The sequence below is a fragment of the Meles meles genome, chromosome 1 (genome assembly GCF_922984935.1).
Source record: "Meles meles chromosome 1, mMelMel3.1 paternal haplotype, whole genome shotgun sequence".
NCBI classification, from domain to species: domain Eukaryota; kingdom Metazoa; phylum Chordata; class Mammalia; order Carnivora; family Mustelidae; genus Meles; species Meles meles.
In genome coordinates, this window is record NC_060066.1 from 82,733,212 (window position 1) to 82,759,409 (window position 26,198).

Genomic DNA, 26,198 nt, shown 5'->3' on the forward strand with positions numbered 1-26,198 from the left:
TCTCTTACAAGGCTGTCCAGTGTCAATATCCAACCACTGCAGTCATTTCTACCCCCTTGGCAGCCCCACTGCTTCCATCAGGACACAGATCCATTCCTGTACAGGTTTTTGAGCAAACGAAAGGTTTTTTTTGTTTGTCTGTTTGTTTACAGCATAACAATGTTCATTGTTTTGGCATCACACCCAGTGCTCCATGCAGTATGTGCCCTCCCTATTACCCACCACCTGGCTCCTCAACCTCCCACCCCCCCGCCCCTTCAAAACCCTCTGGTTGTTTTTCAGAGTCCATAGTCTCTCATGGTTCATCTCCCTTTCCAGTTTCCCTCAACTCCCTCTCCTCTCCATCTCCCCATGTCCTCCATGTTCTTTGTTGTGCTCCACAAATAAGTGAGACCATATAATACTTGACTCTCTCTGCTTGACTTATTTCGCTCAGCATAATCTCTTCCAGTCCCGTCCATGTTGCTACAAATTTGGGTATTCATCCTTTCTGATGGAGGCATAATACTCCATTGTGTATATGGACCACATCTTCCTTATCCATTCATCCGTTGAAGGGCATCTTGGTTCTTTCCACAGTTTGGCGACCGTAGCCATTGCTGCAATAAACACTGGGGTACAGATGGCCCTTCTTTTCACTACATCTGTATCTTTGTGGTAAATACCCAGCAGTGCAATTGCAGGGTCATAGGGAAGCTCTATTCTTAATTTCTTCAGGAATCTCCACACTGTTCTCCAAAGTGGCTGCACTAACTTGCATTCCCACCAACAGTGTAAGAGGGTTCCCCTTTCTCCACATCCTCTCCAACACACGTTGTTTCCTGTCTTGCTAATTTTGGCCATTCTAACTGGTGTCAGGTGGTATTTCAATGTGGTTTTAATTTGAATCTCCTTGATGGCTAGTGATGATGAACATTTTTTCATGTGTCTGATAGCCATTTGTATGTCCTCGTTGGAGAAGTGTCTGTTCATATCTTCTGCCCATTTTTTGATATGATTATCTGTTTTGTGTGTGTTGAGTTTGAGGAGTTCTTTATAGACCCTGGATATCAACCTTTTGTCTGTACTGTCATTTGCAAATATCTTCTCCCATTCCGTGGGTTGCCTTTTTGTTTTGTTGACTGTTTCCTTTTCTGTGCAGAAGCTTTTGATCTGGATGAAGTCCCAAAAGTTCATTTTCGCTTTTGTTTCCTTGGCCTTTGGAGACATATCTTTTTTTTTTTTTAATTTTTATTTGTTTATTTACAGCATAACAGTGTTCATTGTTTTGGCATCACACCCAGTGCTCCATGCAGTACGTGCCCTCCTCATTACCCACCACCTGGTCCCTCAACCTCCCACCCCACCCCCCCCCCCCCGCCGCCCCTTCATAACCCTCTGGTTGTTTTTCAGAGTCCATAGTCTCTCATGGTTCATCTCCCCTTCCAGTTTCCCTCAACTCCCTCTCCTCTCCATCTCCCCATGTCCTCCATGTTATTTGTTATGCTCCACAAATAAGTGAGACCATATGATACTTGACTCTCTCTGCTTGACTTATTTCGCTCAGCATAATTTCTTCCAGTCCCGTCCATGTTGCTACAAAAGTTGGGTATTCGTCCTTTCTGATGGAGGCATAATACTCCATTGTGTATATGGACCACATCTTCCTTATCCATTCATCCGTTGAAGGGCATCTTGGTTCTTTCCACAGTTTGGCGACCGTAGCCATTGCTGCAATAAACATTAGGGTACAAATGGCCCTTCTTTTCACTACATCTGTATCTTTGGGATAAATACCCAGCAGTGCAATTGCAGGGTCATAGGGAAGCTCTATTTTTAATTTCTTCAGGAATCTCCACACTGTTCTCCAAAGTGGCTGCACTAACTTGCATTCCCACCAACAGTGTAAGAGGGTTCCTCTTTCTCCACATCCTCTCCAACACACGTTGTTTCCTGTCTTGCTAATTTTGGCCATTCTAACTGGTGTCAGGTGGTATCTCAATGTGGTTTTAATTTGAATCTCCCTGATGGCTAGTGATGATGAACATTTTTTCATGTGTCTGATAGCCATTTGTATGTCTTCATTGGAGAAGTGTCTGTTCATATCTTCTGCCCATTTTTTGATATGATTATCTGTTTTGTGTGTGTTGAGTTTGAGGAGTTCTTTATAGACCCTGGATATCAACCTTTTGTCTGTACTGTCATTTGCAAATATCTTCTCCCATTCCGTGGGTTGCCTTTTTGTTTTGTTGACTGTTTCCTTTGCTGTGCAGAAGCTTTTGATCTGGATGAAGTCCCAAAAGTTCATTTTTGCTTTTGTTTCCTTGGCCTTTGGAGACATATCTTGAAAGAAGTTCCTGTGGCTGATGTCGAAGAGGTTACTGCCTATGTTCTCCTCTAGGATTCTGATAGATTGCTGTCTCACGTTGAGGTCTTTTATCCATTTCCAGTTGATCTTTCTGTATGGTTTAAGAGAATGGTCGAGTGTCATTCTTCTACATATCGCTGTCCAGTTTTCCCAGCACCATTTATTGAAGAGACTGTCTTTTTTCCATTGAATATTTTTTCCTGTTTTGTCGAAGATTATTTCACCATAGAGTTGAGGGTCCATATCTGGGCTCTCCACTCTGTTCCACTGGTCTATGTGTCTGTTTTTATGCGAGTACCACACTGTCTTGGTGATCACAGCTTTGTAGTAAAGCTTGAAATCGGGTAATGTGATGCCACCAGTTTTGTTTTTGTTTTTCAACATTTCCTTAGCAATTCGGGGTCTCTTCTGATTCCATACAAATTTTAGGATTATTTGCTCCAGCTCTTTGAAAAATATCGCTGGAATTTTGATTGGAATGGCATTAAAAGTATAGATTGCTCTAGGCAGTATAGACATTTTAACAATGTTTATTCTTCCAATCCAAGAGCATGGAGCAGTCTTCCATCTTTTGGTGTCTTCTTCAATTTCTTTCATGAGTGTTCTGTAGTTCCTCGAGTACAGGTCCTTTACCTCTTTGGTTAGATTTATTCCCAGGTATCTTATGTTTCTTGGTGCTATAGTAAATGGAATCGATTCTCTAATTTCCCTTTCTGTATTTTCATTGTTAGTGTATAAGAAAGCCACTGATTTCTGTACATTGACTTTGTATCCTGCCATGTTACTGAATTGCTGTATGAGTTCTAATAGTTTGGGGGTGGAGTCTTTGGGGTTTTCCATATAAAGAATCATGTCATCTGCGAAGAGAGAGAGTTTGACTTCTTCCTTGCCAATTTGGATACCTTTGATTTCTCTTTGTTGTCTGATTGCCATTGCTAGAACTTCTAATACTATGTTGAACAAGAGTGGTGAGAATGGGCATCCTTGTCGTGTTCCTGATCTCAACGGGAAGACTGCAAGCTTTTTCCCATTGAGGATGATATTTACTGTGGGTCTTTCATAGATAGATTTTATGAAGTTCAGTATATCCCTATACTTTGAAGCGTTTTCATCAGGAACGGATGCTGGATTTTGTCAAATGCTATTTCTGCATCAATTGAGAAGACCATGTGGTTCTTCTCTCTTCTCTTATTGATTTGTTCTATCACATTGATTGATTTGCGAATGTTGAACCATCCTTGCAACCCAGGGATGAATCCCACCTGGTCATGGTGGATAATCTTTTGAATGTGCTGCTGGGTCCTGTTTGCTAGGATCTTGTTGAGAATCTTTGCATCCATATTCATCAGTGATATTGGTCTGAAATTCTCCTTTTTGGTAGGGTCTTTGCGTGGTTTGGGGATCAGGGTAATGCTGGCTTCATAAAAAGAGTCTGGAAGTTGTCCTTCTGCTTCAATTTTTTGGAACAGCTTCAGGAGAATTGGTGTTATTTCTTCTTTGAAAGTTTGGTAGAATTCCCCAGGGAATCCGTCAGGTCCTGGGCTCTTGTTTTTGGGGAGGTTTTTGATCACTGCTTCAATCTCGTTACTAGATATCGGTCTATTCAGGTTGTCAATTTCTTCCTGGTTCGATTTTGGGAGTTTGTAGTTTTCCAGGAATGCATCCATTTCATCTAGGTTGCTTAGCTTATTGGCATATAACTGTTGGTAATAATTTCTGATGATTGTTTCTATTTCCTTGGTGTTCGTTGTGATCTCTCCCTTTTCAGTCATAATTTTATTAATTTGGGCTTTCTCTCTTTTCTTTTGGATTAGTGTGGCCAATGGTTTATCGATCTTATTGATTCTTTCAAAAAACCAGCTTCTAGTTTCTTTGATACATTCTACTGTATCTCTCGTTTCTACCTCATTGATCTCTGCTCTAATCTTGATTATTTCCCTTTTTGCATGTTGAGTTGGTTTGATTTGTTGTTGATTCTCCAGTTCTTTAAGGTGTAGAGACAGCTGGTGTATTCTGGATTTTTCAATGTTTTGGAGGGAGGCTTGGATGGCTATGTATTTCCCCCTTAGAACCACCTTTGCTGTATCCCATAGGTTTTGGACCGAAGTGTCTTCATTCTCATTGGTTTCCATGAATTGTTTAAGTTCATCTTTGATCTCCTGTTTTATCCAAGCATTCTTGAGCAAGGTGGTCTTTAGCTTCCAGGTGTTTGAGTTCTGATAGCTGTTAGATCTTTTAATTTACAAAGTTGATTATACTTGTTTACTAGCTTTTATAAGAGGATTTTAATGATGTACATAGCATAGTAAAATTTTATTTGTGATAATAACTTATTAATTTCTAACCTCTTAAAAAATCATGTTCGATTTTACTTTTGTCATCTGGAGACCCATATTTCTAAGTAAGAATTTTTGTGCCATTAATAATAATCCATCACTGAAATAAAACAGAATTATATATGATGAATTACAATGTAGAAGTAATAATAAATATCTTGAAATTATATTCTTTGTTTTATTTTTTAAAAGGCTTTTCTTGCTTTATCTACCAGCTATCCGGGGAATATCAAACATTTAATTGTTTCTATATTGAGTTGAGAGTATTTACACTTAAACAGTTGTGATGTCATTGTTTTTGTGTCTTTATCACTATCTGGATTTTTTGTAGGGTGGGTCTGCTTGATTTTATATCCCTGGCATTAATCAGTTTGCATATAAATTGAGTCAGCTTTGATTTTAATATTGCTTTCTTATGAAATATTAATGTTTTTATTAAATCTTTACTACTGCCAGGTACATTGAATGTTATGGAGAGATTGTAAAATGAAAATTGGAATTAGTCTAATGCCTTGTCTTGAAGTACATGATGAATTAGAGTGGTTTTCCTCTGAAGCTGGGATGATGTTACCATGGTGAGAGCTTCTGTTGCCATGACATTTGCTTGCATATTTTGATAGGTCTTCATTTGAAGAAGGGCTCTGTTTCCTGGCAGACTGGAAAAGTGTCATTCTATCTTTTCCCCAAATGTGTTATTTTTTACTGAAAAATATAATAATTTCCAAAGAATTGTAATAGTGAAGTGCCAAGAAAGAAAATATACCTTATTTTAAATTTTTTCCCTTGTTCAACTTTTGGAACATAGCAACATAGTCTTAGCTTGCTTTGTATGAGAAGGAAGAACATCATTTTTCTAGTTTTCTTAATAAATAGAATACTGTATTTCCATTGGATTGTGTTGACAAAATAAGCAGCTAAAGATGAATTATTTGTAATCAGTCTCAGTTGGATATAGGTATATAATGTTATTGTACAACCAAAGACATGGCTAATGATGATATATTGGTAGCAGAGCAAGGGGAAATAAATATAAATAAGGATTTCACAAAAAATGAATGAATCAGTGAATTCCAGTAGGGTAAATATATAAAGTGTAAAATCAGTTTTCATATAAATGATAAATATTAAACACAATGAATTAAGGATAGTTCTTTCTTACTCATAACGTAGGTTTAGTGTTGAAGCATTAATGGTAATTTTTTTAAAAAAATGTATTTGACAGTGGTATGTTTTTAATTTTTAATTGCTCTCCCATATCATCTCTTCCTCAGTTACTGACTATTGCTAGTTTTTAACTTTTTGTGTTTCTTTATGCATTTATAAACAATTACAAGTATGTTAATACATTCTTATTCCCACCCTACTTTTCAAGAAAGGCAGCATATTATTTTGTGCTTTGCTTTTAAGAATTTGTCCATCCATGTTTTTAAATGTGTATTTTGTTAGTGCTTTAATTTTAGCATATGGGGACATGTTGGGATCAGCACAAAGATAGGGGTTATTTTAGACATCTCCCATCCTTTATGCTTGAGGCAATTCAGAGTTTTAGAAGAAAATATTTAAAAGTACACATTCTGTCAATTAAGAATGAAAAAAATTGATTTTCATTTTGTTGTTGAAGTTCAGTGATGACTTCAGTGGCTTTTTCTACTGGTAGACCAATTTGTTTTGTAAAAGGTATAAATTGAAATGTTCTGTAATGAGTACATATTTATACAAGCTATTTTTTTTTTCTGCTTCAAATTGTTTTCTTCTTTCCTCTATTACTCCCATTCATCCTTCGAATGTGAAATTAGGTGTTGCTTGGGGAAGGCAGGTCTGGCTAGGTGAGTGTGACTCTGCCCTGCTACCACAGTACTCTTGCTGGCTCCAAATCATTTAACACCATATTGTGATTTTTAGTTATTTTAAGAATTCGTTTTTCCCTAACTAGACTATAAATACCATGAAAGCAGAGACCATATTTGTCTCATTCACAGTGATATTTTTAGTACCTATAACGTAGTAGGTTCTCAGAGGATGACTATTAGGTGCTGTGTTTTGTATGTATACATTCTAAATGTCTCAGTTCCTGAGATTCACTGGACTTTCTCTTATTTCTGTTTATATTCATTCTTCTTCCCTAGAACTCTCTGTTTAAATTTTACTTCCTTTGAGAAGCTTCTCTTGATCTGTTTGATTATATGCTGTATTCTATATTACATACCATCATAGTTCTGAACTGCACATTTGGTATAGTTCATAATCTATTGTAATTGCTTATTTGTCTGAAATCCTCCCATTACCTTCATCTCTCTGGCCTCTAGTGTAGAGGTTGACACAGACTTACTAGTTGATCGGTAGATATTTGTTGGAGAAAAAAGGAATGAATGCATACTCTAGACAGTGGTTCTCAACTGGGGCCATTTTATTTGCCAGATGACATTCGACAATGTCTGGAGACATTTTTGATTATCACAGATGAGAGGGGGTGAATCAATGTTGGTGCTGGTGTCAGTGAGCACTGGCCAGGGATGCTGCTAAATCTTCTACTATGCACAGGACAGACCTCCCCTGGCCCCATTCCATGCTGTGCCCCAAGCAAACACTTATCTGGACTACAGATGAAGATTTGGAAGTAGGTTTTTTTAAAAAATATTTTATTTATTTGACAGAGAGAAATCACAACTAGGCAGAGAGGCAGGCAGAGAGAGAGAAGGAAGCAGGCTCCTTGTGGAGCAGAGAGCCCCATGTGGGGCTCGATCCCAGGATCCTGGGATCATGACCTGAGCTGAAGGCAGAGGCTTTAACCCACTGAGCAACCCAGGCGCCCCTGGAAGTAGTTTTTAGCTTAGGTGTATTTGGAGCTCTAGAGGAGTGGGTCATAATGCAGTGAGTAACAGTGAGAAAAGGCAGAGAATAGATACTTGAAGAATGTATATTCAAAATTGATTCCAATGTTGAAATTTACCCCAAGTGACACAATTTTTTAAATCTCTGATAAATATTTAATGTTAATGTTTCTCTGATGGTTTTTAGTGAAGCAGAATAAGCCTGTATAATATTATATATTGACTTTTTTGCACATTCCCTGTCTGCCATGCCCTGTTGTGTGATACTTGTATGTGTTTTCTTTCTGTTCCTTGCTTTCTGTCATTCAAGGGCTGTGTGTGTGTGTGTGTGTGTGTGTGTGTGTGTGTGTGTATGTGTGTGTGTGTGTTGTGTGTTTCATGTTGAGTAATGTAACGTAAAATTATAAAATTATTTTTGTTATGAAGTTTTTGAGAACTTCTTTGCTTCCTGAGATAATTAAAACTCTTGGAGTTATTTATTAAATAAATGATTTACAAAGAAATTGAGTTGTTCTCTTAAACAGAAATATTGACAAGAGGGCAAAATTACTCCCATTGCCTTCTTTAACTAAATTATCTGCCTTCCCACTGAGAGCACTGCCTATCGTATCAATTCTTCATACCAATGTTAGGAGCACAGAAGATTGTTTTAATGGTATATGTAGTATAAATTACTAAGAAGGAGCTTAATGTGGTTGATGTATAGAGTAACTAGGTTGCAGGTGTTTATTGTATCTAGAGTTTGATCAACTGTCAGTAGACTGCTTTGATTTAGACTTGTGTCCACCAGAGAAGAAGAGAAACTGTGAAAGTCTACTATCTTGAAAAGTTAATGGATGTTTTTAATCATATGACAGTAATCTTAGATATTAAGTGGGAATTAATCTGGAGTTGTGGAATGTATTAGCTCATTCCTTCGTCTAATAAGTTGGGTACTTACTATACATCATATACATTGCTGAGTTTTGGAAATGATAAAAATGGATAGAGGCGAGGTGTCTGCCCACAAAGCACTTGCATTCTGTGGAGAAACTTGACATAGCAGCATGTTACATTACAGTGTATAAGGTGAAAGGGTGCAGACTGATGGAGCAGGGGAGGTTCTCTGGTGGGCCCAGAGAGTAGGATCAGGGTACATGGGGAGATTAGGCCCATGTTAAAGTTAGGTATAGATAGTTGGCTTAGTAGGCTTTCACCATTAGTAGAGATGAAATAAGTGGTTTGGCTTCTGAAGAAGTTTAGGTGCTGAGCTCTTTTCCTGCTATCCAGGACTCTTGCCAGTTGCTTTCTCCTCCCACTCATCCCTCCCCACAAAACTAGAGTCATTAGAAAACCACTGACTTAAAATTGGTTTCCTTTGAACCAGTTTTATAATCTTTTCTCTTGACATCATTTAATCCAACCTTTTCAACCTTTAATCGTTTGTTTTTGGACAAATGATACATTTTATTATGTTAATGGCATGAAGATTTTTGTACTACTGTGATTTGGGAATTTTTTTGGACAAGTTGTAATCATTCTGGTTATCAATTTGTTTATCTGTAAAAGGGGGAGTTTACTGCATGTTGTCAGGGCCTTTCATTTTTCTAGGATTTTTGTTTGGGTCTATTAACTGGTCTTGATACTGAGTATTTTTATTTAACCTTTTTTTTTAAAGATTTTATTTATTTATTAGAGAGAGGAAGAGATGAGAGAGAGCACACAAACAGGGGGAACAGCAGAGGGAATGGGAGAAGTTGGCTCTCTGTTCAGCAGGGAGCCTCATGTGGTGCTTGATCCCAGGACCCTGGGATCATGACCTGAGCCGAAGGCAGATGATTAACCAACTGAGCCACCCAGGCACCCCTAACCTGTCATTATCCCAGTTTCCTTATTGTCTAAATTTTAAAATCACTGTAGTTCTATGGAACCGCCTAGATACAGATACTAAAGCTGAAGTTTCAGAAGTCTTTGTATAATTATAGTTTTTTCAGAAGTTGTTTCATTAGAAATGTAAGCCATGGGTTATTTTATTAAAACAACAGCAAGAAGAAATTAATTAGACTTGTGAATAAGATAGTAGAAAGAGTAATCTGAATGTTTTTGAGTAACCTGAATAAACCAAGAAACTAAATCAGTTCTCTTATAATTTTACTCTCAAATTACAACTTCAATTTCCAGAAGTATCAGTAAAACTTTGTAAGTAAATGAGAAATGTCCGCAAGCTTTTGGGAACTGAGAAGTCTCCATTTTCTTCTCTGAGTCTTTCCATGATACCTCTCCTTACTGTCTCTACAAAGTTTGTCACCTTTCAGAAATGGAATACAAAATGATTGCCTTGACACAGTTTTATTGAGAGAATGGTTCTCCCCTCCCCCCATTTTACATCAATAAGAACAGCATAGAGTAGTGAGCCAATTTAGTCTCAGAAGACTTGAACTAACTTCCCCTCAATTCAGATTATATTCCTGGTCCCATTACTTAGAATCTTGTAAACTGATTGTTTTTAAAAATTTATTTTATGCATTTTTCTTATTCACAAAGACTTCCTTTCACCCATCCCTCTGATTTTAATGTCTTTGTTGTACTTCCTTAGCAACTCTTCCTTTAGTTTTTTTTTTAATACCTTTATTATCTCTTGCAGATTAGATTAAAAGCCTCACTGTGGTTGAGGTCACTGTTTTGTTACTTTGTGTCTTCTCCAGCTAGTGTGGTACTAGGCACAGACTATTTAGTTAGTATTGAATGAATAACTTATCTTCCATACAGGGTATTTATATTTGTCGATTTTGCATCAGAGATATTTGCTATTTTCTTTTCTGTGATCTAACCAAGCCACTAAGTCTGGCGTTGTTTTACTCTTCTGTCCTGTAGCATTATACCTAATTATACCAGTTAGGATTTCTTCTGTTTTCCTTAAAACTAAATGCTAGGACAATAAAAATAAAACTAATATTATGGTAAGACCAGGGATCTTTCTTAGCTTCAAGGTGTGATCCTTGTAAAGAAGGCATTCTGTCTCAGGTTTCAGTGTAGGGCCTAGATGGGATATGATGACATAATTGCTGACATTTTACTAGTCTCAAGCCTTATTGCAGCCTCCCACATATCAAGTATTTATTGAGGATTTTACTAGGGGTTTTGTAGGCACATAATTAGACATGCTTTTTGCAAGAGTAGAATGTAAATTCTAATAAGTATTTAATACATTTTACTCATAAAATCTATGTCATTATAGAATTTACATTCAGTAATTGAGAACTATGGTATTTTAAAGTATAATTTTCTAAAATCTATTATGAATTTCATTAATTTTCATAAAGGTGCTTTGAAATTCCCAATAATATCAAGTCTATTATTTCAAATTAATAAATGGTTTGGTGTGCAATGAGATGAGGAATGACTTAAATTTCTGAATTATTGCTGTGAAAGAAACAGAATTAGTACATGCTGTTTTCTCATTAGATTGAAATTTCCAGAGAGAAGAATTGAAGGATATTTAATGTTTATTATACAAATAATATTATAGATTTAAAATTCTTTTCAGAATTTGTCATTAGCTACCTGTTATGAAATATTTTCAAACTGTACACCGTTAAACTTTCCTATATTTAATAACTTAGATTGGTATTGGTTTTTAAGTGGTCCCACACTCATAGTTGTAAATAAACAGGGAGCAGAAGCAAAGTCTCTAAGGATGACAGTCCTTTGGCAGAGGTTGTAAATGGTGTTAAGGTGGGGTGCTGAATTTACTTTCTTCCCTTACTTTTTTTTAACCCCTCAGTAGCAACAGCGAACCACTCTCACCAAAAGGTCTATGACATTTCTGTCAGGTGTACTTTATTAGAAAAAAGATTAAATTTTATCAGATTGTTTTCATTAGTGGGTTGAGAACTGGAAAATTTTACAGCTTTAGCATTTAAAAAACTTTATATTCAGTAAGTTTAAAGGGATTTATGTGTTCTTACCCCGAAGGAAATATGTTACCTAAATGAATCTTTCAGGGCAAAGAAATGGATGAAATTTCCACTGAAATAGTATATATTTGATTTTATATTCATTCATGTTTAAACACAAGACTTGGGGGAAATAGCATGTATTCTTAAATTTGCTACAGATAAAATATCTTTCCTTTCAAGGCCAGTGGTTTGCCTTTGTAGTAAATCAAGTCATACTAAATTTGTCATTATGTGGATTTCTGTTTGAAATAAGTAATCCCATGACTAGGGTTTTTGCAGTTTTTCTCAGATTTATAAAAATGTATTAGAATGCAATTTGACTTTTACATTTAAGAAAAATACTAGTAGTAGAGAATTCTTAGTCATTTTTCCTTCCTGATGAGTATCTTTCTCATAATACGGCTCCATTCTTAATGCCCTTGCTGAATATATATACTTGCCTCTCCTTCAGTAGGTCCTGTATTTTTCTACTCCTATGTTTTACCATGTTTATTTCATGCTCTGGTCTACATAAGTGAATGTTATCCATCTGTCAAGGCTTATAATGATCATTCCTCTATAATCAGTTACTAATTCACTCAGGTAAAATATTTCCTCTTTTTACTATGTTCCCAGAATATATTTAAACGTTTTTTTTTCCCCTATAGTCTCTTTAATTGCATGGATAGCAATAACTTATATTTGCCCCACCCCCTAGCTCCTTGTACCTCTTATCACTATGAATTTGCCTATTCTGGATATTTCATGTAGGTGTAGTCATACAGTTTTTGTCTTTTTGTGTCTGGCTTATTTCACTTAGCATAGTGTTTTTGAGATTCATTCATTTCGTAATATGTATTAGAACTTCATTTCTTTTTATGGCTGAATACTCCATTGTATGTACATAGCATATTTTGTTTATCCATTCATATGGTGATGGAACTTAGGTTTCCACCTTTTGACTATGGTGAATAATTCTGCACCAAACATTTGCATATGTAAGTATCTGTTTGAGTCCCTGTTTTCAATTTTTTTTTGGCTGTGTACCTAAGTTAGGGTTGCTGAATCATAGGATAATTCTGTGTTTAACTTTTTGAGGAACTATCAAACTGTTATCTGTAGTGGCTGCATCATTTTTTATTCTGTATAGTAATATATGTCAGTTCTAATTTCTCTGTACTCTGTCTAACACTTGTCCCCCACTTTAAAGACAAATGAAAGCCACCCTAGTAGGTATGAAGTGGTATCCCACTGTGATTTTGATTTACATTATTTTCATGGCTTAGCTTTATGTGCTTATTGGACTTTTTATATCTTCTATGTAGAAATGTCTATTTGATTCAAATGTGGGGCTTATACTCAGGATCCTTATAACAAGAACTGAGCTGAGATGAAGAGTTGGATGCTCAACCGACTGACCACCCCAGGCAACCCTGACAATTTTTAAATTGTATTGTTTGTCCTTTGTTATTGAGTTGTAGGAGTTCTTTATATATTTTGGGTATTAAATCCTTATTAGATAATGATTCGCATTTTCTCTTCCATTCTGTAGATCGTCTTTTCATTTTCTTGATAATGTCTTATGATGTACAAGTTTTTTAATTTACTTTCTTAATCTTTATTTTTTCATTTTTTTTCCATTTATTTTATTTTATTTCTTTTCAGTGTTCCAGAATTCATTGTTTATGCACCACACCCAGTGCTCCGTGCAGTACATACCCTCCCTAATGCCCACCACCAGGCTCACCCAACCCCCCACCTTCCTCCCCTCTAAAATGCTCAGTTTGTTTCTCAGAGTCCACAGTCTCTTACGGTTTGTCTCCCCCTCCGATTTCCCCCATCTCACCTCTCCTCTCCATCTCTCCATGTCCTCCATGTTATTCGTATGCTCCTCAAGTAAGTGAAACCATATGTTAATTGACTCTCTCTGCTTGACTTATTTCACCCAGCATAATCTCTTCCAGTCCCATCCATGTTGATACAGAAGTTGGCTATTCATCCTTTCTGATGGAGGCATAATACTCCATTGTATATATGGACCATATCTTCCTTTTTTAAAAAATAATTTTCTAATTTTTTATAAACATATAATGTATTATTAGCCCCAGGGTACAGGTCTGTGACTTGCCAGGTTTACACACTTCACAGCACTCACCATAGCACATACCCTCCCCAATGTCCATAACCCCACCACCCACTCCCTAACCCCTTCCCCCCCGCCGGGAACCCTCAGTTTGTGTTGTGAGATTAAGAGAGTCTCTTATGGTTTTGGACAATATCTTCTTTATCCATTAGTCTTTTGAAAGGTATCTTGGTTCTTTCCATAGTTTGGTGACTGTGGCCATTGCAGCTATGAACATTGGGGTATATATGGCCCTTCTTTTCACTACATCTGTATCTTTGGTGTAAATACCCACTACTGCAATTGCGGGGTCATAGGGTAGCTCTATTTTTAATTTTTTGAGTAATCTCCACACTGTTTTCCAAAGTGGCTGCACCAACTTGCATTCTCACCAACAGTGTAAGAGAGTTCCCCTTTCTCTGCATCTTCTCCAACACTTCTTGTTTACTGACCTGTTAATTTTGGCCATTCTAACTGGTGTAAGGTGGAATCTCAGTGTGGTTTTGATTTGAATCTCTCTGATGGCTAGTGATGATGAACATTTTTTCATGTGTCTGTTAGCCATTTGTATGTCTTCTTTGGAGAAGTGTATGTTCATGTCTTCTGCCCATTTTTCGACATGATTATCTGTTTTGTGTGTGTTGAGTTTGAGGAGTTCTTTATAGATCTTGGATATCAGCCCTTTGTCTGTAGTGTCATTTGCAAATACCTTCTCCCATTCCGTGGGTTGCCTCTTTGTTTTGTTAACTGTTTCTTTTGCTGCACAATAGTATTTTAATTTGATGAAGTTCAGTTTACTTTTATTTTTTCTTTTATTTCTTGTGTTTTTTGTCTCATATCTGAGAATCCATGATTATAAAAATGTGCCCATGTTTTCTTCTAAGAGTTGTATGGTTTTAGTTGTTATATTTAGGTTATTGATCCATTTAAAAATATATACTTATTTATTTTAGAGAGAGAAAATGTATTTATTATAATTAATTATAAAATTATTTATTTTATTATGATTAATTATAAAATTGTTTATTTATAAATGATTTATTTTAGAGAAAGCAAGGGGAGGGGCAGATGGAAAGGGAGAGAATCTTCAAGCAGACTCCCCACTAAGCATGGAGCCTAATGGAGGACTTGATCCCACAACTCCAAGATCATGACCCAGAACAAAATCAAGAGTCAGATGCTCAATTGACTGAGCCACCCGAGCCCCTAACATTGGTCCATTTTTAATTAGTTTTTTTATATAGTGGGAGATAGCAGTCCAACTTCATTATATTTTGCTTGTGGAAATCTAGCTATCCCAGCATCATTTGTTGAAGAGAATATTCTCTCCCCAGTGAATAAACTTTGCATCCTTGTAAAAAAAAAATTCATTGGATATTGCCATAAAGTTTATTTCTATACTCTCAGTGCTTTTCCATTTGTCTGTGTTTACCTTTATGCCAGTATTTCTGTTTTGATTGACAGTAGCCTTGAACTAAGGTTTGAAATTGCGATGTCTGAATCCTCCAACTTTGTCATTCTCTTTTCAATATTGTTTTGGTTTTCTTGGGTCTCTTGTAATTCTATATGAATATGGGGATCAGCTTTTTTATTTCTATGCAAAAGCCTGTTGGAATTTTGATAGGGAATATGTTGAATCTACAGATTGCTTTGGGTCGTATTGACATCCTAGCAATATTCAGTCTTCCTATATTGATACCTAAATTGAGACCATTTCCAGTATGTGATGTGTATGTGGGTTCCCCACATCAACAACTAATTCTAAGACACCAGCTGGGTGTCCTATAATCCAACTCAATTCTGACACTTGGAGGTAGTATCAGATTCCACAGGTTGAAGACTCAGTCCTACAAGATTTCTGCCTTCCCCCTTCCCTTTGGAAGCCAGTGGCAAGCCCAGTTGTTACCTGTACTTCTGACCAACTGACTGTAAATCTGAGGTTTCCATGACCCTCTCCTCAGGTTTGATTAATTTGCTAGATGGAATCCATCCATAGACAAAGGAATTGGGAAGGGGCACGGAATTTTTATGCCCTTTCTGGCCTTGCCACTCTCCCCGAATCTTCACATGGTCACCAACCTAAAAGCTCTCTGAACCCTCTCCTTTTGTTGTTGTTCACGTGTGTGTGTGTGTGTGTGTGTGTGTGTGTGTGTGTGTGTGTGTTTCCCCCTATGGAGTCTTTATTACATAGGCATGATTAATTAGATTAGTGGCCATTGGTGATTGATCTAATGTCCAGCCCTTCTCTATTCCCTAGAAGTCAGAGGGGGAGGGACTGAAAATTCCTACCCTCTAATCACATGGTTGGCTGCTTTGGCCACCAGTCCTCAACGTTAATTAAGTGCTTTCCAAAATCCACCTCACTTGACAGAACAAAAGACCTTTATTGTACTCATCACTTAGGGAATTCCAAGGGTTTTAGGAGCTCTGTACCAGAAGAAGGATGAAGACCAAATATGTATTTCTTACTATAAATCATAATATCACACTATGTATGAACACTGGATGTTTTCCAACTTTTAGGTCTTTAACTTTTTCAGTAAGGTTTGGCAGTTTTCAGTATAAAGATCATTTACTTCCTTGGTTGAATTTATTCCTAGGCATTTTGTTCTTTTAGATGTTATTATAAATGGAATTGCTTTCCTTTTTGGATTGTTTTCATTGCTTTTGTATAGAAACACAATTGATTTTTATATTGATAGTTCAACCAAAATATTAAATTATGAGAAATGAATTTAAGAAAAGTTGCCTTAAGATTCACATATTGAAAACCAGACAACATTGCCGAGAAAATTTTGGAAGACCTAAATAAATATATTTGCAGTGTTCATGAATTGGAAGATTCAGTGTTAAGATGCCATGTCTCTCCAAATCGACCTTTTGATTCAGTGCAATCTTTTTTTTTTTTAAAGATTTTATTTATTTGATATATAGAGATAGATCACAAGTAGATAGAGAGGCAAGTGGAGAGAGAGGGGGAAGCAGGCTCCCTGCTGAGCAGAGAGCCCCATGTGGGGCTCGATCCCACGACCCTGAGATCATGACCTGAGCTGAAGGCAGAGGTTAAACCCACTGAGCCACCCAGGCGCCCCTGATTCAGTGCAATCTTAAATAAAATTCCAGTAGATTTATTTTTTACAGAAATTGATAAGCCAATTTTAAAATTTATGTGGAAATATAAATGCAACCTTAGCTAAGAGGGTTTGGGAAAAGAACAATGTTTAAGGACTTACACAATGAGATTTCAAAACTTATGATAAAGCCACAGTAATTGAGACTTCCCGTGTTTACTGCAGCATTATTCATAGTAGCCAAGATATGGAAACCACCCAAGTGTCTATCAACAGATGAATAGGTAAAATATAGTGTGTGTGTGTGTGTGTGTGTGTGTGTGTGTGTGTGTGTCTGTATGTGTGTGTGAGAGAGAGAGAGAGTGTGTGTGTGTACACACATATACTTAGGGAATATTATTCAGTCTTAAGGAAAGAAGGAAATTCTGCCATTTGTGACAACATGGATGAAGGTGAAGTACTTCATGCTAAATGGAATAAGCTAGACAAATATCACATGATCTCACATAAATGGAATCTTTAACAGAAAAAAAAAAGTTGAACACATCATAACAGAGAGAGGACATAGTTACTAGAGACTGAGGATAGGTGAGAAGAGAAGATACTGATCAAAGGGTAAAAACTTTCTATCACAAGGTGAATAAATTCTAGAGACCTAATGTGAACATGGTGATTATGGCTAATAATATGTATACTTGAAATTTCCTAAGAAAGTAGATCTTAAATGCTCTTGCCACATGCCCACAAAAATGAAATTATATGAGATGATGGATATGTTAGCTTGATTGTGGTAATCATTTCACAGTTTATACATATATTAATCATCATGTTATACAGAACCTAAATTTTTTCTCAGTCAAGCTCAGTAAAACTGGAAAAATTGATTTTGGGCTTCATTAAAATAAAAAGAATTACTCATAAAAAGAAATTAAGAAAATGAAAAGGCAAAACAAAGACTGGTAGACAATATTTGCAGTATATACATGGCACCAAGGTTATTTATTCAGAATATATAAACAACTCTTTTGAACCAATAAAAGGAGATAACCCTTTAAGAGCAAGGGTAAAGTTTTGAATAGACATTTTACCAAAGAAGATACACAGAGAGCAAATAAGCACATTAAAAGATCTTTATGATCTTCTGTAATAGACCAGAAAGAAACAAAGACAATCTGCAGAAATCAGAGACTTTACAGGCAATACAGTGACACTAAGTTCATATGTTTTAATAGTTACTCTGAATATAAATGAGCTAAATGTTCCAACCAAAAGACTCAGGGTATCATATTGGATAAAAAATCAAGAACCATCCATATGCTGTCTACAAGAGACTCATTTTAGACCTAAAGACACCTCAAACTGAAAGTGAGGAGGTAGAAGAATTTACCACACTAATGGACTTCAGAAGAGAGCTGGGGTAGCAATCCTCACATCAGATGATCTAAGATTTTAAACCAAAGACTGTAATAAGAGTTATAGAGGGATACTGTATCAAAATTAAAGGGTCTATCCAGCAAGAATATCTAGCAATTGTAAATACCTATGCCCCCAGTGTGGGAGCAGCCAGTTATATAAACCAATTAATAACCAAAGTAAAGAAATAGATTGATAATACATTAACAGTCGGGGACTTTAACACCCCACTCAAAGTAATGGACAGATCATCTAAGCAGAAGATTAGCACAGAAACAAGGGCTTTGGATGACACTCCTGGACCAGATGGACTTCAGAGTTACATACAGAACAATTCATCCTAAAGCAACAAAATACTTCTCAAGTGCACATGGAACTTTTTCAGAATAGGTCACATCCAGGGTCACAAATCAGGTCTCAACTGATACCAAAAGATTGAGATTATTTCTTGCATATTTTCAGACCACAGTGCTCTGAAACGAACTCAGTCACAAGTAGAAATTTGGGAGGAACTCAAACACTTGGAGTTTAAAGAGCATCCTACTAAAGAATGAATGGGTCGGGGCGCCTGGGTGGCTCAGTGGGTTAAAGCCTCTGCCTTCGGCTCAGGTCATGATCCCAGAGTCCTGGGATCGAGTCCCGCATTGGGCTCTCTGCTCAGCAGGGAGCCTGCTTCCCCCTCTCTCTCTGCCTGCCTCTCTGCGTACTTGTGAATCTCTGTCTCTCTAGTAAATAAATAAAATCTTTAAGAAAAAAAAAAGAATGAATGGGTCAACTAGGAATTTAAAGAAGAATTTAAAAAATTCACAGAAACTAATGAGAATGAAAGCACTTTGGTTCAAAACCTTTGGGATATAGCAAAGGTGGCCCTAAGAGGGAAGTACATAGCAATACAAGCCTCTCTCAAAAAATTAGGAAACTCCCAGATACACAAGCTATTGTACACTTGGAGAAAGAAAAGCAAAGCCTAAACCAAACAAGAGAAATAATAAAGATTAGAGAAAAATCAGTGAAATAGAAACCAAAAGACCAGTAGAACAGATCGATGAAAGTAGGAGCTGGTTCTTTGAAAGAATTAATAAGATTGATAAACCTCTGGCCAGACTTATCCAAAAGAAAAGAGAAAGGACCCAAATTAATAAAATCACGAGTGAAAAGAGAGATCACAACCAACACTGAAGAAACACAACTGTAAGAACATATTATAAGAATCTATATACTAACAAATTTGGCAATCTGGAAGAAATGGATGCTTTCTTAGAAACTTAGAAACTACAAAGACTGAAACAGGAAGAGGTAGAAAATCTGAACAAACCCGTGACCAGCAAGGAAATTAAAGCAGTATTCGAAAACCTCCACAAAAAACAAGAGTCAGGGCCAGGAGGCTTCTCAGGGGAATTCTACCAAACATTTAAAGAAGAAATAATACCTATTCTCCTAAAGCTGCTTCAAAATATCGAAATGGAAGGAAAACTTCCAAACTCCTTCCGTGTGGCCAGCATTACCTTGACCCAAAACTAGACAAAGACCCCATCAAAAAGGAGGAATAAAGACCCATATCCCTGATGAACATGGATGCAAAAATTCTCACCAAGATACTAGCCAAGAGGATCCAACAGTACATTAAAAGGATTATTCACCATGATCAAGTGGGATTTACTCCTGGGCTGCAAGGTTTCAACGTCTGTAAATCAATCAGTGTGATACACTACATAAATAAAAGAAAGGACAGGAGCCATATGATCCTCTTAATAGATGCAGAAAAGTATTTGACAAAGTACAGCTTCCTTTCTTGATTAAAATGCTTCACAGTATAGGGACATAGGGAACATACCTCAATATCATAAAAGCCATCTATGAAAAGCCCACAGTGAATATAATTCTCAATGGGAAAAAATGGAGAGCTTTTCCCCTAAAGTCAGGGATGTCCACCATCACCACTGCTATTCAACATAGTAGTAGAAGTCCTAGACTCAGCAGTCAGACAACAAAAAGAAGTAAAAGGCATCTGAATCGGCAAAGAAGAAATCAAACCCTCATTCTTTGTCGATGACACAATACTCAAAACCCAAAGAACTCCACCCCAACACTGATAGGACTCATATAGGAATTCAGCAAAGTGGCAGGACATAAAAATCAATGCACAGAAATCACTTGCATTTCTATACACTAACAATGAGGCACAAGAAAGAGGAATTAAGGAATCAATCCTATTTATAATTGCATGGAAAACCATAAGATAGCCAGGAATAAACCTAACCAAAGAGGCAAAGAATCTGGACTCAAAAAACTATAGAACACTTATGAAAGATATGGAGGAAGACACAAAGAAATGGAAAAATATTCCATGATTATGGATTGGAAGAACAAATACTGTTAAAATGGCTATGTTACCTAGAGCAGTCTGTTCAATGCAGTCCCTACCAAAATACCATTGACATTTTTCACAGAGCTGGACTAACAATCCTAAAATTTGTATGGATCCAGAAAAGGCTCCAAATAGCCAGGGGAATGTTGAAAAAGAAAACCAAAGCTGGGGGCATCAGAATGCCTGACTTCAAGCTCTACTGCAAAGCTGTGATCATCAAAACAGCAAAATACTGGCACAAACAGACATTTAGATCAGTGGAACCGAATAGAGAACCTAGAAATGGATGCTCAACTCTATGGTCAACTAATCTTCAACAAAGCAGGAAAGAATATCCAATGGAAAAAAGTCAGTCTCATCAATAAATGGTACTGGGAAAATTGGACAGCCACCTGCAGAGGAATGAAATGGGACCATTCTCTTATACTGTACACAAAGAAACTCAAAATGGATGAAGGACCTAAATGTGAGACAGGAATCTATCAAAATCCTAGAGGATAACACAGATACTAACCTCATCGACCTTGGCCACAGAAACTTCTTGCAAGATACATCTCTAAGGCAAGGGAAACAAAATCAAAAATGAACTACTGGGACTTTCATCAGGATAAAACGTTTTGCACAGCAAAGGAAGCAGTCAACAGAACTAAAAGGCAACCTGTGGAATGGGAGAAGATATTTGCAAATGAGATCAGATAAAGGGCTGGTATCCAAGATCTATAAAGAACTTAACAAACTCAACACCCAGAGAACACATAATCCAGCCAAGAAACGGGCAGAAGGCATGGAAAGACACTTCTCCAAAGAAGACTTATAGGTGTTCAACAGACACATGAAAAAGTGCTCCGCATCATTTGCCATCAGAGATATACATATCAAAACCACAATGAGATACCACCTTACACCAGTCAGAATGGCTAAAATTAACAAGGCAGGGAACAACAAATATTGGCAAGGATGTGGAGAAAGGGGAACCCTCTTACAGTTTTGATGGGAATGCAAGCTGGTACAACCATTCTGGAAAACAGTGTGGATGTTCCTCAAGAAGTTAAAAAATAGAGCTACCCTATGACCCAGCAATTGCACTACTTGTTCTTTACCCCAAGGATACAGTTATAGTGAAAAGAAGGGCACATGCACCCCAATGCCCATAGCAACAATGTGCACAATAGCCAAACTATGGAACAAGCTGAGATGTCCTTCAACAGGTGAATGGATAAAGAAGATGTGGTTCATATATGCAATAGAATATTACTCAGCCATCAGAAAGGATGAATACCTGCCATTTACATCAATGTGGTTGGAACTGGAGGGAATTATGCTAAGTGAAATAAGTCAAGCAATAGAATATTACTCAGCCATCAGAAAGGATGAATACCTGCCATTTACATCAGTGTGGTTGGAACTGGAGGGAATTATGCTAAGGGAAATAAGTCAAGCAAAGAAAGACCATTACCACATGGTTTCACTCACATGTGGATTATAAGGAATAGTGCAGAAGATCATAGGGGCGGGAAGGGAAAACTGAATGGGAAGAAATCAGAGGGGGAGACAAACCATGAGAGACTCTTGACTCTGGGAAACAAACTAAGGGTTGGGGAATGGGAGGTGGGTAGGAGGATGGGGTAAATAGGTGATGGGCATTAAGGATGGCACACGATGTGATGAGCAGTGGGTCTTATATGCATCTAATGACTCCTTGAACATTATATCAGAAAATAATGATGTATTATATGTTAGCTAATTGGATTTAAGTAAAAAATGAAAAAAAAATGAAGAAAAGATCTTTCATTAGAGAAACACAAATTAAAATTATGAGATACACTTCTGAATTAAAATGACCAACAGTACCTAGTCCTGGAGTTGATACAGAGAAATTGACCTCTCATATATTACTGGTGGGAATGGAAAATGTTATGGCCACGTTTTAAAACAATTTGACAGTTTCTTATAATGTTAAATATATATTTACCATGTGACCCAGCCATTCTGCTCCTAGATATTTACCCATGTTAGTAAAACATGTCGACAGAAATGTTCAGAGCAACATCATTCATAATTTCCTAAACCTGGAAACAACCCAAATAGGCATTAGCCTGTAAATGTGTAAACAGTTTGTGGTATATACATAAAATGGAATATCCCATTCAGTAGTAAAAGGGAACAAACTGCTTGTATATGCACCAGCACTGATAGATCGCAAAACCTTAGGTTAAAAATTTCTTATGAGGGGCGCCTGGGTGACTCAGTGGGTTAAAGCCTCTGCCTTCGGCTCAGGTCATGATCTCAAGGTCCTGGGATCGAGCCCCGCATCCGGCTCTCTGCTCGGCGGGGAGCCTGCTTCCCTTCCTTTCTATCTCTGTTTGCCTATCTGCCCACTTGTGATCTCTGTCAAATAAATAAAATCTTGGAAAAAAAAAGAATTTCTTATGAATTCTAGAACAGGCACAGGTATAGTGTAAGAAGAAGGTCTCTGTTGCCAGAGAGTTGGAAGAAATTGAGTGCAGATGTCAGGAGGGAAATTTGGGGTGATTGAGTGCTATAGATCATTACTTTGATAGTGATTATATACTTATATCCATGTGTTAAAAGTCAATTGTTAGGGGTATCTGGGTGGCTCAGTCAGGTAAGAGTCTACCTTTGGCTCAGTCATGATCCCAGAGTCCCGGGTTGGATGGAGCCCCATGTCGGGCTCCCTGCTCAGCCAGGAATCTGCTTCTCCCTCTTCCTCTGCCCCTCCCCATGTCCTGACTTTCTCTCTCTCAAATAAATAAAAATCTTTTAAAAAATCACTCATTAATTTTATTCTTTGTAAATTATCCCACAATAAAGCTGAACAAGAAAAAACAACTTTTAAATAAATGATCAAACTCCTTTAAGTCATAGAATGATTGGAGAGAATAACAGGTTTCATTTTTTTCTGGACTTTTACAAACGAGGGTGTGCATGCTTTGGCAGAATGGAGAAAGGCTATCACCAAGCAGGTAGGTATCTAGCTTTGCTCATCAGTTGGAGATAAAACTTAAATTCAGAAAAGAAGTAGTAATTTCGCTTAAAATAAAACAAAAATAAAATTTCACTTAAGAGTCTCAAATTTCCAATTATAAAAGAAATAAGTAACAATGATACAAAGTACAGCCTAGGGACTATAGTCAGTAATACTGTAATAATTGTGTGGTAACAGATGGTAACTGCACTTTTCGTGGTGAGCAGCGTGTTTGTAGAATATGTAAAACTGTCAAACTTCTATGTTGCATACCCGAAATGTACATAAGATTGTCTATCAACTGTACTTCAGTTTTAAAAAGTACAAAGCGAGTGCCTGGGTGGCTCAGTGGGTTAAAGCCTCTGCCTTTGGCTCAGGTCATGCTCTCAGGGTCCTGGGATCGAGTCCCGCATCAGGCTCTCTGCTCAGCCGGGATCCTGCTTCCCCATCTCTCTCTGCCTGTCTCTCTGACTATTTGTAATCTCTGGCTATCAAATAAAATCTTTATCAAATAAAATATTTTTAAAAAGTACAAAGCAGACATCCAGATGGCGAACAGACACATGACAAAGTGCTCCACGTCACTCGGCATCAGGGAAATACAAATCAAAACCACAATGAGATATCACCTCACACCAGTCAGAATGGCTAAAATTAACAAGTCAGGAAATGACAGATGCTGGCGAGGATGCGGAGAAAGGGAACCCTCCTCCACTGTTGGTGGGAATGCAAGCTGGTGCAACCACTCTGGAAAACAGCATGGAGGTTCCTCAAAATGTTGAAAATAGAACTACCCTATGACCCAGCAATTGCACTACTGGGTATGTACCCTAAAGATACAAACATAGTGATCCGAAGGGGCACGTGTACCTGAATGTTTCTAGCAGCAATGTCTACAATAGCCAAACTATGGAAAGAACCTAGATGTCCATCAACAGATGAATGGATAAAGAAGGTGTGTTATATATACACAATGGAATACTATGCAGCCATCAAAAGAAATGAAATCTTGCCATTTGCAACGAAGTGGATGGAACTAGAGCATATCATGCTTAGTGAAATAAGTCAATCGGAGAAAGACAACTTTCATATGATCTCCTGATATAAGGACATGGAGAAGCAACATGGGGGGTTAGGGGGATAGGAGAAGAATAAATGAAACAAGATGGGATTGGGAGGGAGACAAACCATAAATGACTCTTAATCTCACAAAACAAACTGGGGGTTGCTGGGGGGAGGTGGGATTGGGAGAGGGGGAGGGGACTATGGACATTGGGGAGGGTATGTGCTATCGTGAGTGCTGTGAAGTGTGTAAACCTGGTGATTCACAGACCTGTACTCCTGGGGATAAAAATACATTATATGTTTATTTAAAAAAAAAAATTTGGAAGGGGAGGCGAACCATAAGAGACTATGGACTCTGAAAAACAACCTGAGGGTTTTGAAGGGTCAGGGGTGGGAGGTTGGGGGAACAGGTGGTGGGTAATAGAGAGGGCACGTTTTGCATGGAGCACTGGGTGTTGTGCAAAAACAATGAATACTGTTACGCTGAAAAAATAAATAAAATGTAAAAAAATGTAAAAAAAAAAGTACAAAGCATATTATAAAAACTAGTTGATATATCTAACTTTTTAGCGCTTATTAACCATTGTCATTTTAATTCATTTTAGAAATACAAACACGGCCGATGTGATGATATTTTGAAATGGAAGCCTCCCAGTCTAAAATTCTGTGGATTTCTGCCTAAAGATAACAAGAATGGGAGGAGAAGGGTAAGTATACCCTTTTGCCATTTTTACATGAAATAATGCTGTTTGTATAAGGCTTCACTGTCTACTGGATACTTGACATATACTTTACCCCCTCAAAAGTAAAGTACTTTATTTTTACAATATACATACATACCTGTACATCTGATTTTCAGCTGTTAGAACTAACATTTTGTATCCTAACATCTGATTTTCAGCTGTAAGAGCTACTAACATTTTGGTCTTCAAAAGTACAGTTATTTCTAAATAACATGGAGGACATGGGGAGATGGAGAGGAGAGGGAGTTGAGGGAAACTGGAAGGGGAGATGAACCATGAGAGACTATGAACTCTGAAAAACAACCAGAGGGTTATGAAGGGGCGGCGGGGGGGTGGGGGGGGTGGGAGGTTGAGGAACCAGGTGGTGGGTAATAGGGAGGGCACGTACTGCATGGAGCACTGGGTGTGATGCCAAAACAATGAACACTGTTATGCTGTAAATAAACAAATAAAAATAAATAAATTTTAAAAAGTACAGTTATTTCTAATACAAAAAAAATGAACTTTGTTAAATTGTAAAAGTGAAAATAGATTTTCCATTCCTGCCAACTGAATTATAAATTAAGATATGATCATGAGGGGCGCCTGGGTGGCTCAGTGGTTTAAACCGCTGCCTTCGGCTCAGGTCATGATCTCAAGGTCCTGGGATCCAGTCCCATATCGGACTCTCTGCTCGGCAGGGAGCCTGTTTCCTCCCCTCTCTCTCTGCCTGCCTCTCTGCCTACTTATGATCTCTCTCTGTCAAATAAATAAATAAAATCTCAAAAAAAAAAAGATATGATCATGGTTGTTACATCTAAGTGTTTTGAAGTAGGCCTTTTTACTTCAAAAGAAACTACTTCAGGCTTGCATTTGGATAGCAAAAACATTTCTTCATGGTTTAATTGTTGACTTTCATTAAGATTTTTCATAATTAGGGGCACCTGGGTAGCTCAGATGGTTAAGCATCTGCTTTTGCCTCAGGCCCTGATCTCAAGGTCCCGGGATCAGGCCCCACAA